Genomic DNA, 13,685 nt, shown 5'->3' on the forward strand with positions numbered 1-13,685 from the left:
AGTCTTTACATAGGAAAACTACAGTCAGTTCTTGTTTTGTAATTCCCTGAGGCAGATAGATGCATCTAAAGAACTTCCCTTTGTGAATGTTACTTTTAAGTATGTCAAATAATATTTGAAGGTACACAAATAAAAATGAACAGGCAGGAGACAGATTATCAATTTCACAAAATTATTTGACATTTCTGTAATGTTCTCCCACACAAGCTTGATAAGATAGCAAAAATCATGTTTAAATTAATTCTGGACTTTGGGAACAAGCAATAAGAAACCACATAATAATTTCAGTGTTCCTTTAGGAGCTCAAAGCACTTTATTTTTATATAAAGACTGAAAAGAGATAAAGAGAATACTCACTTTTACTAGTAAAATGAAGAAATGTGTCAGATACAAAAAATGTTTACAATTAATTGTAGTTAACAATCAGTCAGTCAGCAATCTTATGCTGGCATTGTGCTAAGCATTCTAATGGAAAAGACAATTAGCTATGCATAATCAATATATATATATATATATATATATATATATATATATATATATATATATATATATATATATATATATATATATATATATGCATTCCAAGTGGGTGGGTCACTAAAGTTGATGGAAATGGGAAAAAGGGAACAAAAAGACCTTTTCAAAGTGAAAGTCGAGTTTCATCTTGAAAAAGTCTAAAGATGCTAAGGGACCTGAGAAAAGGAAAAAGTATATTCAAGGCATGAGGAAGTGCAAAGGAAAATGTAGATTGAGAGTGAGACATGTGTAAGAAGCAGCAAGGCACCAATGTCACTGGATAACATAATCAGTGGAAGGGAGTAATGTGAAAGAACACAGAAAAGGTAGGAAGAAGCCAGATTTTAAGGGCTTTAAATGCCAGAGGATCTAATATTTGATCCTAGAGGTAATAGGTAGCCACTAGAATTCATTTAGTAGGGAAGAGAAGAACCATTTATACTTACATGTTAAGAAAATCAATTTGGAAATTATTAGTGGAATTGAAATTGGAGAAGGAGGGGACTGAGGAAAGTTCACCAATTAGATGTATTGATAAAGACTTCCATCAGTGTGATGCCTATTAGTAGAAAGAAAACAAAATATATAATTGATGTTAAAGTCAATATTATAAGACATAACAAAAGATTAGATATGTTCATTGAATAAAAGTAAGGAACCAAGGTCAAATCACAGCCATAAGATGATGGTGCCCTTGTATAATTATAGGAAAACTGGAAAGAGGAGATATTTGGGAGAGTTAAGTTAATGAATTCTGTTTTAGAAATGTTGAGTTTGAAACATGTAGGAAATATACAGTTTGAGATATCCAAAAGACAATTGGCAATATAATATTGGAATTTAAAAGGTTTCTTTAAAGTTGAATCTGAAAATCATCTGTATAAAAATGATAACTAAATCCATGAAAGCTAATGAGATCACCAAATGAGATAGTATAGTTGGATTTAAAGAGGACCTTAAAAAACATTCCAGAGATACCTATGGCTAATGAGAATAACATAAGACCCAACAAAGGAGACTAAGAAAAAGTCATAAAAGTGATAGGCCGAAAACCAATAGAGATCAATATCATGAAAATCTAGAGCATAGAATATCTAGGATAAGGTGAACAACAGGGTCAAAAGTTATAGAGAGATCAAGAAAAATAAAAACCAAGGAAAAGACAATTTGGCAATGAAGAGATCATTGATAACTCTGGAAAGAGCTGTTTCAATTGAATATGAAGATCAAGCCAAATTGCTTGATTTCAATTCAAATCAAACTTGATTCAAGGTGAAAGTGAGAGGAACATGGATACACCTAAAGTATATGATTTTTTTTCAAAAACAGATGGAAAAATATAGGATTGTAGTTAGGAATGTTAAGAATGGAATCTGGAATGTTAGGATCAAGTGAAGATTTTTAAATAAACTATGAAGGAGACAAGGACCAGTATAGGATTCCACTTATGCCCTGATAAAAGTGTCAATTAGTTTCAGAAACAGGAGCCGGTAGATGGAGAAGAAGTGAAAATTAAGAGAATGAATGGGAATGATAGCAAAGGTAATCCATTGAAGAAAATGTGAAGGTATAGGATCAAAGCTACATGTTTTATAATAACAAAGAGAAAGGCTACCTCATCATGTGAACAGGACTGAAGAAATAGATAGTAGTGAAAGAAGAAAAAAGAAATTCATGGTCTTTTCTTGTTGAAATCATGCTAGCTATTCTTTGTAATTACTAAATAGTAATTCAAACCAATCGTTATTTTCATGATCCATTCTAAAAATTTCTCAGGAATCAAAAACAAGCTCACTAGCCAATAGATTTCAGAATCTGCTCTCTTCCCTTTTCTGAAAGTTAAGACAACATCTGACCTCCAATTTTATGGTACCTCTTTCATATTCCATGATTGTTCAAATATCATTGAGAATAGCTCAAAAATTACACATAATCTTTTTGGGATCCAAGAATGTAATTCTTATGGGTAAGGTGACTTGAATCCATCAGAAGCAGCTAAGTGCTCTTTTATTATTACCTCACTTATCTTGAGTATCATCATTAATCATTTTTGCTGGATCATTTCCATTTCAAAGAAAGCAAAGAAAAAGTCTCTTGGTAGGAAAAAAAAATAGAAACAAAATATAAATTTAGCACTTTTCTTTCTATTATCAGTTAACATTGTTCCTGTCTCTCTAAGTAAAGGTTATATTCATGCTTTCATCTACCTTTTTTCTAGATATCATTTTTAAAACATCCATTTTGTTTCTCTTAGTTTCCCTTACTAGTATGAGTTCCTTGTAAGCATTAGCATTACAGATACTATTTTCACAGAACCATGTCATATATATTCATCCATTATTACCTGTTCTATGCATTTCTTTTTAAAATCTAAGTAGGTTAGTTAGTTTTTTGTAAATCTATGTAGGTCTCTTCAGAAAAATCCTGTTTTTCCTTCTCATTGACATTGTTTCCTTTAATGTGATATAATAATTATTTATAATAATAATAAAATTTGGTGCTTATAATAGCATTCATCAGCTTCTTATTGAAAGCTCAGTGGTTGTCATCCTTACTCTTTTCTTTATTCCTGAATTACTGACACTAACAGCAGGGTATAACTAGAAATCTACCCTGGGTCTAGGCCCTACCACCAATCAGTATGACGTTTAAGATACTATGCTGGTGACTAACAGAGTTTTATATTAAAAAGCAGGAGATGGAGGTAAAACTTAAATAGTAGAGAATTAAGAAGATAAAAGATGGGAACTGAAATGGGTAATTCTAAGACCCCTGGATTGGTTTGGTTCTCTCTTATTTTAATGAGGTCAGTGTGACATTTTGAGAGCAGCTTCACTATGATTTTTAGCAGTTTTATAACTGGCATTAGCAAGCAAGTCAAACTGATCATGGGATTTTTTCCCCAATTCATATTAGGGAAAAAAGAAGAGCTTTTGACTTATCCTATTCCATATAGATAGCTATTTTAATTCAACACAGTAGACAGTTAATCTGTTCTGTATTTAGCTTTGCCTATGTAGATTTAGTATTCCTGAGAAATCCTGAAAAGATTTTAATTTCCCCATTAAGCAAAACTGCTCATGTTACTCAGATAGTGGGGGCTGAAAACTTAAGCCAGCTCAGATCCGGTGGGTACAGTCCAAACTGGCTCAGCTCCAGATCTTTCCCCTTGGGAGACAAAAGAGTGGTTTTGACTAGATCTTGAAATCAAAGGTCAGTCCCGAAAGAAGTTGTAGATCAGAATAAGGAATCTTAAAGGGGCTATCGCCCCATCAATGATGATATTGCAAACTTGGAAGACTAGAAAGTTGAGGTTCCCTTGAGAGAAATAGAGAAGTACAGAAGAGATACTATCTCTGTAACTTCTCATTCTAGAAGATGTCTCCTTGCTTGCAGTCCCCTTCTTCTGATTGATCAGTTCTCTGGAAACTCCATTTTAAGAGGAGACCCAGGCTAACCATATTTACTTCTTTATTGCTCTCTGGACTCCATTGCCAGGTCTTTTTTCCACCATGCCCCCAAATAGTAATCCCTCCCCTTTCCAGTTTCATTTTATATACTATTTCCTTTATCAAAATACAACTTCCTTGAAGGCAGAAACTGTCTTTCTTTTTGCTTCCACTAGCATCCCAACTTACCACCGTTCCTGAATGTGCTTAATAAATGCTTGTCGACTTGACTGGTTGACTGACTCAAAGCACCCCTTTGTTTATTATGTTTTGGAGTCACACATCATTTTGAAAACCTGAGAGTTGAAAGCCCTCTAGCACTCAGAAACCATGTTTGGCTTTTTTTTTTTTTTTTTTTTTTTTTTTTGTTAGATAATGTTTTCCATTGAGTGATTAACTGTCAGACAAATTTCAAATACATTTTTATGGCTTTTATAAACTGAAAGCTTTTTTATTAACTCTCAGACACTAAAGTAAAATGTCAGCAAGCTACCAGTGTGGTCTTTAAAAGGTTATATTTGATTGCAGCTGATTAGCCAGTTTAATAAAGGATAATCTTAACATTTAAAAAATCTTTTATAATGCCTAGAGTTTGGCTATATTAACTTTACCTTTAGCTAATGTGTTATTTGTTGGGCGGAGAGGAGGAAAGGGAAAACAAATCACTAGCAATTCATAAAAGCACTAAAAGTAAGGATTGAAATATTTGAAACATGTTCAACATTGAAATGGAGGGAGAAGGTGGAGGGTTGATTTAATTTCCATGTCAGCGTTGTACCTTGCCCAAGTCCATAATAATTATTTAAAAGATTAGTAACCTTTAGCTATTCTACTTTTTAAAAGTCTTCTATGTGAATAGATTTTCAGAACTACTAGCCCTCAAAGTAAATACAATTTTAAAAGAAGAAAAAAAAGAAAAATTTTAAAAAGTCTTCTAATTTCAGGTACAATTTCAATGTCATCCTCAACTCTTCACTAGGATCCTTCACCCCACATATTTTAACCCCCTTTTGTTAACTCCTTGTTAAACACTTTCTTCATAGATATTTCCAGGACCTTTACCCTTATTTATAGCAAACCTCTCCAAGTTTACCTTATAACAATTTTGAATGAGTTTTGCGTATATCTCTATATGTGCATGTTATCTCCCCAATTAGCATTTAAACTTCTTAAGAAAGGGATTCTTATGCTATTGACTCTAATATCTCCAACAGTATGCAACTAGCACTCTAAAAAGTGTGTAACTATGCTAGTTACAATCACAATCCCTGGCACATAGTAAATTAGTGATTGATTGTTGATGTTAATGATCTTTTCTCAATCTTCATCCTTCTTGAATTATGAAGGTTTCAACTCTGTTGATTACCTCCTTCTAGATACTCTCTTCTCTCTCAGCTTCATTCTTAATGTTTTTCCTAGTTCTCTTCCAACTTATGAGAACATTTTATCTCTCTTTCCTTTATTGGATCATCATCTATTCTACTCCCAGGTGTAAGAAGGAAGGACAGAAGGAAGGGAGGGACGAAGGGAAGCAGGGAGGGAAGGAGGAAGGGAGGGAGGGAGAGAGGAAGGGATTTGATTTAGTAAATCAATTAGTAAAATTAATTTAGTAAAGTCTCAGATACACGATTAAATCACAGAAATCAATTGTATTCTAACTTAATAGTAATAAAATCATAAAGCACTATAAAAGAAACACCACTTATAATAACAAGTCTTTAAATAATTCATTTATCAATTTAGGATACAAAGTAGAATAAAAGTATCAAAACTCTCTAAGTTAATGTGCCTAGATAATACAATGCCAATGATAATACAGAGATTTCCTTATAGTACTAGATTAAGTCACAATCAAATTTATATGGAAAAAACAAAACATAAAAATATCAAAGTGTATGGGAGAAGGGGAGTAATAAAGGTATTTTAAATTCCTAACCTTTAAAACATATTTAAAAAGTACTTATCTTTAAAGTATGTTGTGGGGGAGCAAGGCACAGAAAGAAGTAAATTGATTAATCGAATAAAAAGATCATTTATCTAACCAACTGCACACAAAATAGTATCTGATCAACCTATAGAAAATAATAATTGGGTGAATGATCCATTATTTAACAAATATACTTAGGGAAATTAGTTTATAACTTCTTAGAAAATAAATTTAAATCCATATTTTATACCATATAAGAGTGTAAATATTTACAAAGAAATATTTAAAAGATAGGGAAAATTGAATAACTTAATTGTAGAAGGGAGATTTTTTCTCTTTTCAACAAATATTTATCTTAGCTGATTCTCATAATGCAGTGTTAGCCCGAGACCTACTAAAAGTCATTCTAGCACAGCAGAATTTGTCAGAATCTTAACTCCACTAATATAGACTTCAAAAAAATCAGAGTTACTTCCATGTCAAGATGAGATGTGAAGGTAGAGGAGGCCCTAAATAAACATTTTTAATCTCTTATATTTATTATAAATAATTTATAAACATTGTTATAGTTTACAAGTGAAACTATAGTTAATGAAGAATTAAAATTAGTAATGGTAACTCCTTATTCACAACAGATTATTTAATTTGCAAATCTGACTATAAGCACAAAGATAGACTAATATTCAATGCCATTTATTAGGCAAATATGGTGCTGATTTTACCTAAAGAATTGAGAAATTAAAATTGCAATTCATCTATTGGAAGTAAATCTCTGAATCTAATTCTTCCTTTGCAACAACAACAACAACAACAAAAGGAAGTAAATCAACTTTCTAAGATTGAGGAGGAAGTCCTTGGTCCTATTCTTTCTTGCAAATATGAAAAAATTTAAACATATTCTAAAGGGCATTATAGGACACTTTGGATAATCTTATATCACCTAATATGGGGAGCAGATTACTCATCTCCCCCTAAAAAACCTATATTAGTGAGGTCTATGTGAGGGACACTACATCAGTGATATAGTTAGATAACTTTGGAGTCATGTTTATAATCATTATCAATCCAAAAGGATTTTAGAAATTGGAAGATGTAGAAACTGCTTTTGAATTAGGTACATAATGGATTTTTTGGTATTCTTAATGGGAGGGAAAGGTTGGAGTGGGACTTTGAGAAGATAGATTTTAGCTGATCAAAAGCAAATATTTAAAAAAAGAAAAATATGATCAAAACAAAAAAAGAAAGAAAAAAGAAATCTTGAAAACTCTGATCAAAATAATGATTAATCATAGTCCCTGAAGATTCATGATGAAATATGTTACCCACTACCTTATAGAAAGGCCACAGAGAATAGAAAGAGACATAATTGTTTTTAGACATGGGCAATGGGAAATCTTGTTTTGCCTGACTAAACATACTTATAACAGGATTTTAGTTTTTTCTTGCTTTCTCTATTTTGGGGAGGAAGTGTGAGAAGGGATTTTAAAGTCAGCCATTCTCTCCATACCCTCTTCACCTTGTTTGTGTGAATGTCTATTTGTATGTCTTCATTATGTTAGATAATTTTACTTAGCCTTTATTTCCCTTCAACTCTCTTCTTTGCCAATTATTCTCCTTCCCTCTTTCCATTATTTTTTAAGATCATCAAGAAATAATAGAACCACTCCCAGACCTTGCTGAATTGGACACCCTTTTTGAATCCTGATCCCTCAGAAGGGAAACATTTATCATTTCCTCATATAGGAATGTAAGCAATTTTCCTTTGTTTGTTCCCTTATAATTGTTTATTCATGTTTACATTTTTATGTTTCTCTCCACTCCTGTGTTTGTACTTTGAAATTTCTCTGCAGATTTGGTTTCTTCATCAGGAATGTTTGAAAGTCCTATATTTCACTAAAGGTTCAATAGAAGAACAAAGTAAAAACAGTGAATCTTTATCCACTTAAGACACAATATTTTTAATAGACCTCAATAGAGATTTTCACCTATGTGTTACTTGCTTTTTGGTAATTTCCCACAATATAGAAATGTCATATTGATTCACTTTCATTTGCTATATTCTGCCACTATGATTTTTAAAGGAACTGAAAGTAAAAATAATGTGATGCTCTCAGGCTTGTCCATTCAGAACTTCTTTATATATGCATGGAAAAGCTGAAGGCATACTTCTCAATTAATGAGAAAAGCAGAAATATCTGACAATTTTTCTGGTTTAATGATACCTCAATACAAATTGGAATTTATATAGATTAATAAAGAAAAAAAATTATGTAATATAGTCTAGGGGACTATTAAAAAATCTGAAATCTAAGTTGAATGTGGAAATAATGTTACAATTTCTATAATAAGAATACATAACTTATTTTGAAGGATGAATCAAATTAACAACTAAGAGAGAAGGAATGTAAAATTATCATTTACAAAAAATATTCAATCTTAAGGTGTTCAGTTCAATTTAAAAGACATTGATAAATTTTCATTATTATGCAAGGAACTGGGGGGCCAGAGAGACATATAAAAATTACACAGTTCCTCATTCTAACAAAAATATCTTCTTTATAATTATATGTCCCCCTGTTTTCTTTGCAACTCTCCAAAATAAGGTAAATTATTTGTCTCATTTTTGTCTGTGTAACCCATGTAAGCTCTAAAAATCCTCATCCCAACTCTTACTCTCCTAGATATGTTGGGTCTCCAGAGCTTGGTTACTTCTTACCCTCAGTGTTCCAAGAAGAATCTGGAGTAATCCTCTAACTCCATGACTCAATTTCCCATCATGTGTTTCCCTCCAAGATTATCAGTTGAAATCTATAGTTAGCCCTTTTATAAAGAGTCATTAATTAAGGTATTACAATAAGAATGGTTGGTACAAAACATTCTTCAGAATATCTGTGACATAATTTCCAAAAAATACATATGGATTCCAGGAGAAAGTCGGCTCAAAGTTACCTAGCCCATGTGTCAAAGTAGTAACAGTGTTCCTGATTGCTGAAAGTCTTTTCTGTCCATTATCCTTCATAGACAAATACCTAAAAAACGTTGCTCAATCTCGAGGTGTGCTGAGTAATCATGGAAGAGTTTTCACCCAGAGCAGATTTATTTCTCATCTAAGAGTCAGGATGTAAGATTCCCTTTTTGAATTAGGAAGTTTGATTTTCTTTTCCCTCTTAAGTTAATCAGGGATAAAACTTGAGTCCAGATAATAGGAGTTCCTTTAGTGAGAAATGGAAAGCACAAACTATTCCAGTCCCCCAGAATCAAGTGCTAGTTTTGTTGTAGTTCAAAATCTAAGTTCACAGTAAATGAGCTCTTCCATAGGCAAGGAAGAGGTGAACAACCCCTAGTCCATGAAGCCAGAGAATTATTATTGCTACAAAAATATTAAGTCATAACTGATTGATTTTTCATTTGAATGATGAGAGACTAATTTCCAATCAACTCAAAGTCCCTAATCCCTGTGAGAATTTTAGTAAAGGATCAAACTTTCCTGTCTTTGATTTTTTTCTGTTTCATTTTTTTATTGTTCTTAATTGGTAAAGGTATTATTTGCAAGCAACAAGATGGAAAATTATTATATATTATTATATTACATTAATATTATATATTATATATATTATTATATATTATGTTAACTGAGGCAGAGTGAAGTGATAAGAACCAAGATAACATTGCACACATTGACAACAATATAATAATAGTGATCAAGTGTGAAAGACTTTGCTAAATTGATCAAGACAATGATCCAAAACTATTCCATGATGAAAAATGCTATCCACCTTCAGAGAGAGAAATGATTAATTCGGAATGTAAATTGAGGCATACGTTTTTCACTTTTTAAGTTTTTCTTGGATTTTGGTGTGTGTATTCTTTGTGATATGGTTAAAATGGAAATATTTTTGTGAGACCTAACATATATAATTGATATTCAATTAATGTTAAATGCTAAAATAATTTTAATGAATTTTTTTAAAAATAAATTTTTATCACAACTTTTAAACTGATTTATTTCTCTATAAAACAGGAATAAAGCTACCTTCCCTCTATCTCACAGGCACATAATAAGGTTCAGATAGCAATCTCCTGTCTCAAGTGTAAACCATAAGGAACTAAATAGAATGGCAGCTGCTGGTATGTCCTGGTCACCCTCTGATGGCTCCTGAATCATGCTGACCAGAGATAAAGCTCATACTCCTGTAGTGCTTTGAGCTGTAAAAAGCACTTTCCTCACAACTACTTATTCAATAATCATTCCCACCTTACAGATGAGCAAAGTGATAGTCATGAAAACTGACTTTGAAGCTTCCTACCATCATTGCAACAAAAAAGGAGTTTTTGTTGAACAGACAATATCTGATCATTCCTTCCAAAAGAAAAACTAGTTCAATCTATAAAATCCTTGCTTTATACCTAGTTTGTTTCCTTTTCTTCCTAGCCTAACATCTGAAGAGCTCAGATCTTTCAGTGATCATCTGATAATGTAGATGGACATGAGGATGAGTTCAATCTTACATTTGTGCTCAAGACAACACCTGTATAAGCCCAGAAGAAAAAACAGAGCTCCTGATTTTCCATAGCTGAATTTAGCTCTTCACAAGCTAGCGTCTAACAGGCCTTTACTTTAGTGCATTTAAGGGACCCACAAAGTCATCCATATAGCACTGAAGAAACAACGTGGTCACAGTGGAACTGCTGGGAACCTTTTGTAGTGATGGCTGGAGAAAAGTGGCTCTATTAGGATGTCCTGTTACTCATGATTCTTCAGTCAGATAGAAAGCATTGTGAGGATCCAGTGGTCCTCAAAATTTTTAAGTAGGGGGCCAGTTCACTGTCCCTCAGACTGTTGGAGGGCTGGACTATGGTAAAAATAAAAACTCACACTCTGTCTCTGCCCCACAACCCATTTGCCATAACCCAGCAAGCCACATAAATGTCCTCAGTGGGCCTCATCTGGTCCTTGGGCAGTAGTTTGAGAGCCCCTGATATACAATAGGCAAATGAGAATGAGAGGAGAAAAGAGCCAAAATGCTCACCCAGGCTCTTATAGGAGCCCATCAATGGCAGCTGCCAAAAAGAAAAGAAATTAATGCTGTGGAAAATATGATCAGGATATATAAAAGTGAAGTGACGAGAAGGAGAAAACTTGAAGGAACAAAGTGAATGTTTAGAAAACTGAAATTAGTTGTGCTTTCATTTGAGTTTTTAAAGATCTCCTATAGAAGCCCTGACATTAAAGAATCACATTTCTGAGCTTAAAAAAATAAAAATAATAAATATTTAATGGAGTTGAAAAATATACAATGATATAAAATATTTTAAAACAAACAAACAAAAAAAAATCCCGTTTTTCTCAGGGGATTCCCTATAAGCCTAAAATGGAGAATTACTCAAGATTTAGAGACCCAATTTGTATCAGAAACTAGGAATTGGTATAAGGATTTTCAGAGTTATTGCTACATTTGCATCCCTATTTCCCTAGCAAGTCACCTAAATACAGTAGGTGTTTAATAAATGCTTTATTTTAAGAGTGGGAAAGAGAGTGGAGAAGTAGGGAGAAGAAAAATCAGAATTGAAATTAGTTACAGGAATTAATCTTCTCTTTCTGAGAAGAAACTGTATGAAAGAAGAAAGCAAAGCTATCCCTTCTTACGCCACATAAATTCAAACCCTTTTGGATCACAAAATTATAAAATATTCTCTTTTAATTTATTCTCATGAATAGAAAATGGCTTTATAGAGGAAGTTAAGGGGAGAATGGGGAAAAATAAATCCATCTAAACTTAACAAATTAATTAGATAGCACATGTATTATTTTTAGCCTCATTTCCTCCCATCTCTCATTAGGCAAAAAATGAACTGGGAGAATCTTTAAAACACTATTAAAACCCTTGGTGGAGTAAAAGTAGAATCCACTCTCCTTTGGGAGAAATGCTGACTCTGTGACAGAGGAGAATCGCATCATTATTGTTCTTTGAAAGAAGCTCACTTACATGCACTTAATGCATGATTTTTATGTACATTGTATAAGGAAGTAATATTAATTGTAAACACCAAAGAAATAGGAAACAAATGGCCCATCCCAAGTAAGTTTACTACTAGTCAGAGTTAAATAAAATAAAAATAAAACCCATATGAACTACTAAAACAGAAAAACCCCAGGTCTAAAAGGAAGACCTGGAAAAAACCAGAGTGTAATCATAGTTTATAAAGATTACATCTACATTTATTATCTGAAAAGAAGCTTTAAAACTGGAAAATGAGATATTGGTCTCCTATGCTCAAAGGAGACTGGGAAATTTTTAGTGCTTTTTGAGATATTTACAGCTATCAAAGTTAAAGGAGAAGCACAATAAATGGGGAAGTCAGCCAAAGAAGTAAGAGTCCAAGGAGAAGAGATCTATATATACAATAAATGAGAAAGCAGGATATTTCTTATTCTTTAGAAAACTTAGAAACCAAAACAGTTGCTTTCTCTGGGGTGATCAAGACTGATTTCAATAGTTTCAGGCACTTCTGAATTCAGATAAAGTTTAGCTCACAAAGAATCACTGGTATGTCAAGCAAACCTAGGCATCGTAAGTGCTCCTGATGGGCTATTTGCTGTGTTACTCCATTGTCTGGCTCCCCTGTGAAAAAGGGAAACTCTAGTATTTAACTGGTTCTATAGGCATTATGTTCTCATCAGACTAATACAAATATAGTAAGTTGATCAAAATGATCAAACTGTGTGTGTTCATACACACATTTCAATTTGTATGTATAGTATTATAGTCAAGAGAAAAATGTTTATAATTTAATGATATCATTTGAACTCCCCATTAATGGGTTGTTGTAGTATCTATCTCCTAGGACTGTTGTATAGATCAAATGATATAAAAAAGTGCTTAGCACAGATCCTAAAGCATAGTGGGTTTAATAAATTCTTATTCTTTCATTTACTTCCTTTGGTCTATTTCAACTTAAAAACAGAGCCTGAAAACACCTTATCATAGTAGTGGGAAAGGTGCTTCCAATCTGGTCTATTTGGATGATTCCATTTCTTTCAGGAAGTAAGATTTAACCAAAAACAGTTCACAATTGCATTTATTGGAAATTAAATTTCAGACTAGCCAAAGAAAATTACACCCAACTACAAGCAGAATTTGTCCAAAAATAAGTGATATATTATAAAATTACAGAATATTGTAAATGGAAGGAACCTTAGGATAACTTCTTCATTTTACAAATAAGGGAAATTAAAGCCCAGAGGGATTATGTTTTTTTGCTTAGTCATGGAATCAAGACTTGAACTTGTCTTCTGAATCTAAGTTAATGTTATTTCCACTTGCTCAATTAATTTAGACTGCAAAATTGGTTTTTAATATTGTTCCATTCTAAACAGAGATGTAACTAAGATGACTAAAGTTTTGCCCCTCCACCAAAATTTAAAGGGTACCGGTAACACATACTTCTTAAGCATCTGGAAACATCTGATATTAGATCCTAGTTAGAAAGTAAAATTTTTCAAATTAAAAAGCTACTAGAGCCCTCAAAAGCTCTACCTTGACTCCTTCCTGGGGTTGTCCTTCACCAGATTTAGTCTTGAGGTGTCCCATGGCTTCTATGTCCTCTCCATACACTGATGTCACCGAATATCCCTACTTCTTACAATTAAATTTATCTTTAAAATTTTAAAGTTGACTTGAAGTCACATGTCATGCTTCTTGCTTGAGGTATATTTTTGTGAAACATACTTAAGGGAGCAAAATGTTTAATTACACCTCTGGCTACAAGATCTTTCCTAATTAAAGAACTAC

The sequence above is a fragment of the Sminthopsis crassicaudata genome, chromosome 1, assembly GCF_048593235.1.
Source record: "Sminthopsis crassicaudata isolate SCR6 chromosome 1, ASM4859323v1, whole genome shotgun sequence".
NCBI lineage: Eukaryota > Metazoa > Chordata > Mammalia > Dasyuromorphia > Dasyuridae > Sminthopsis > Sminthopsis crassicaudata.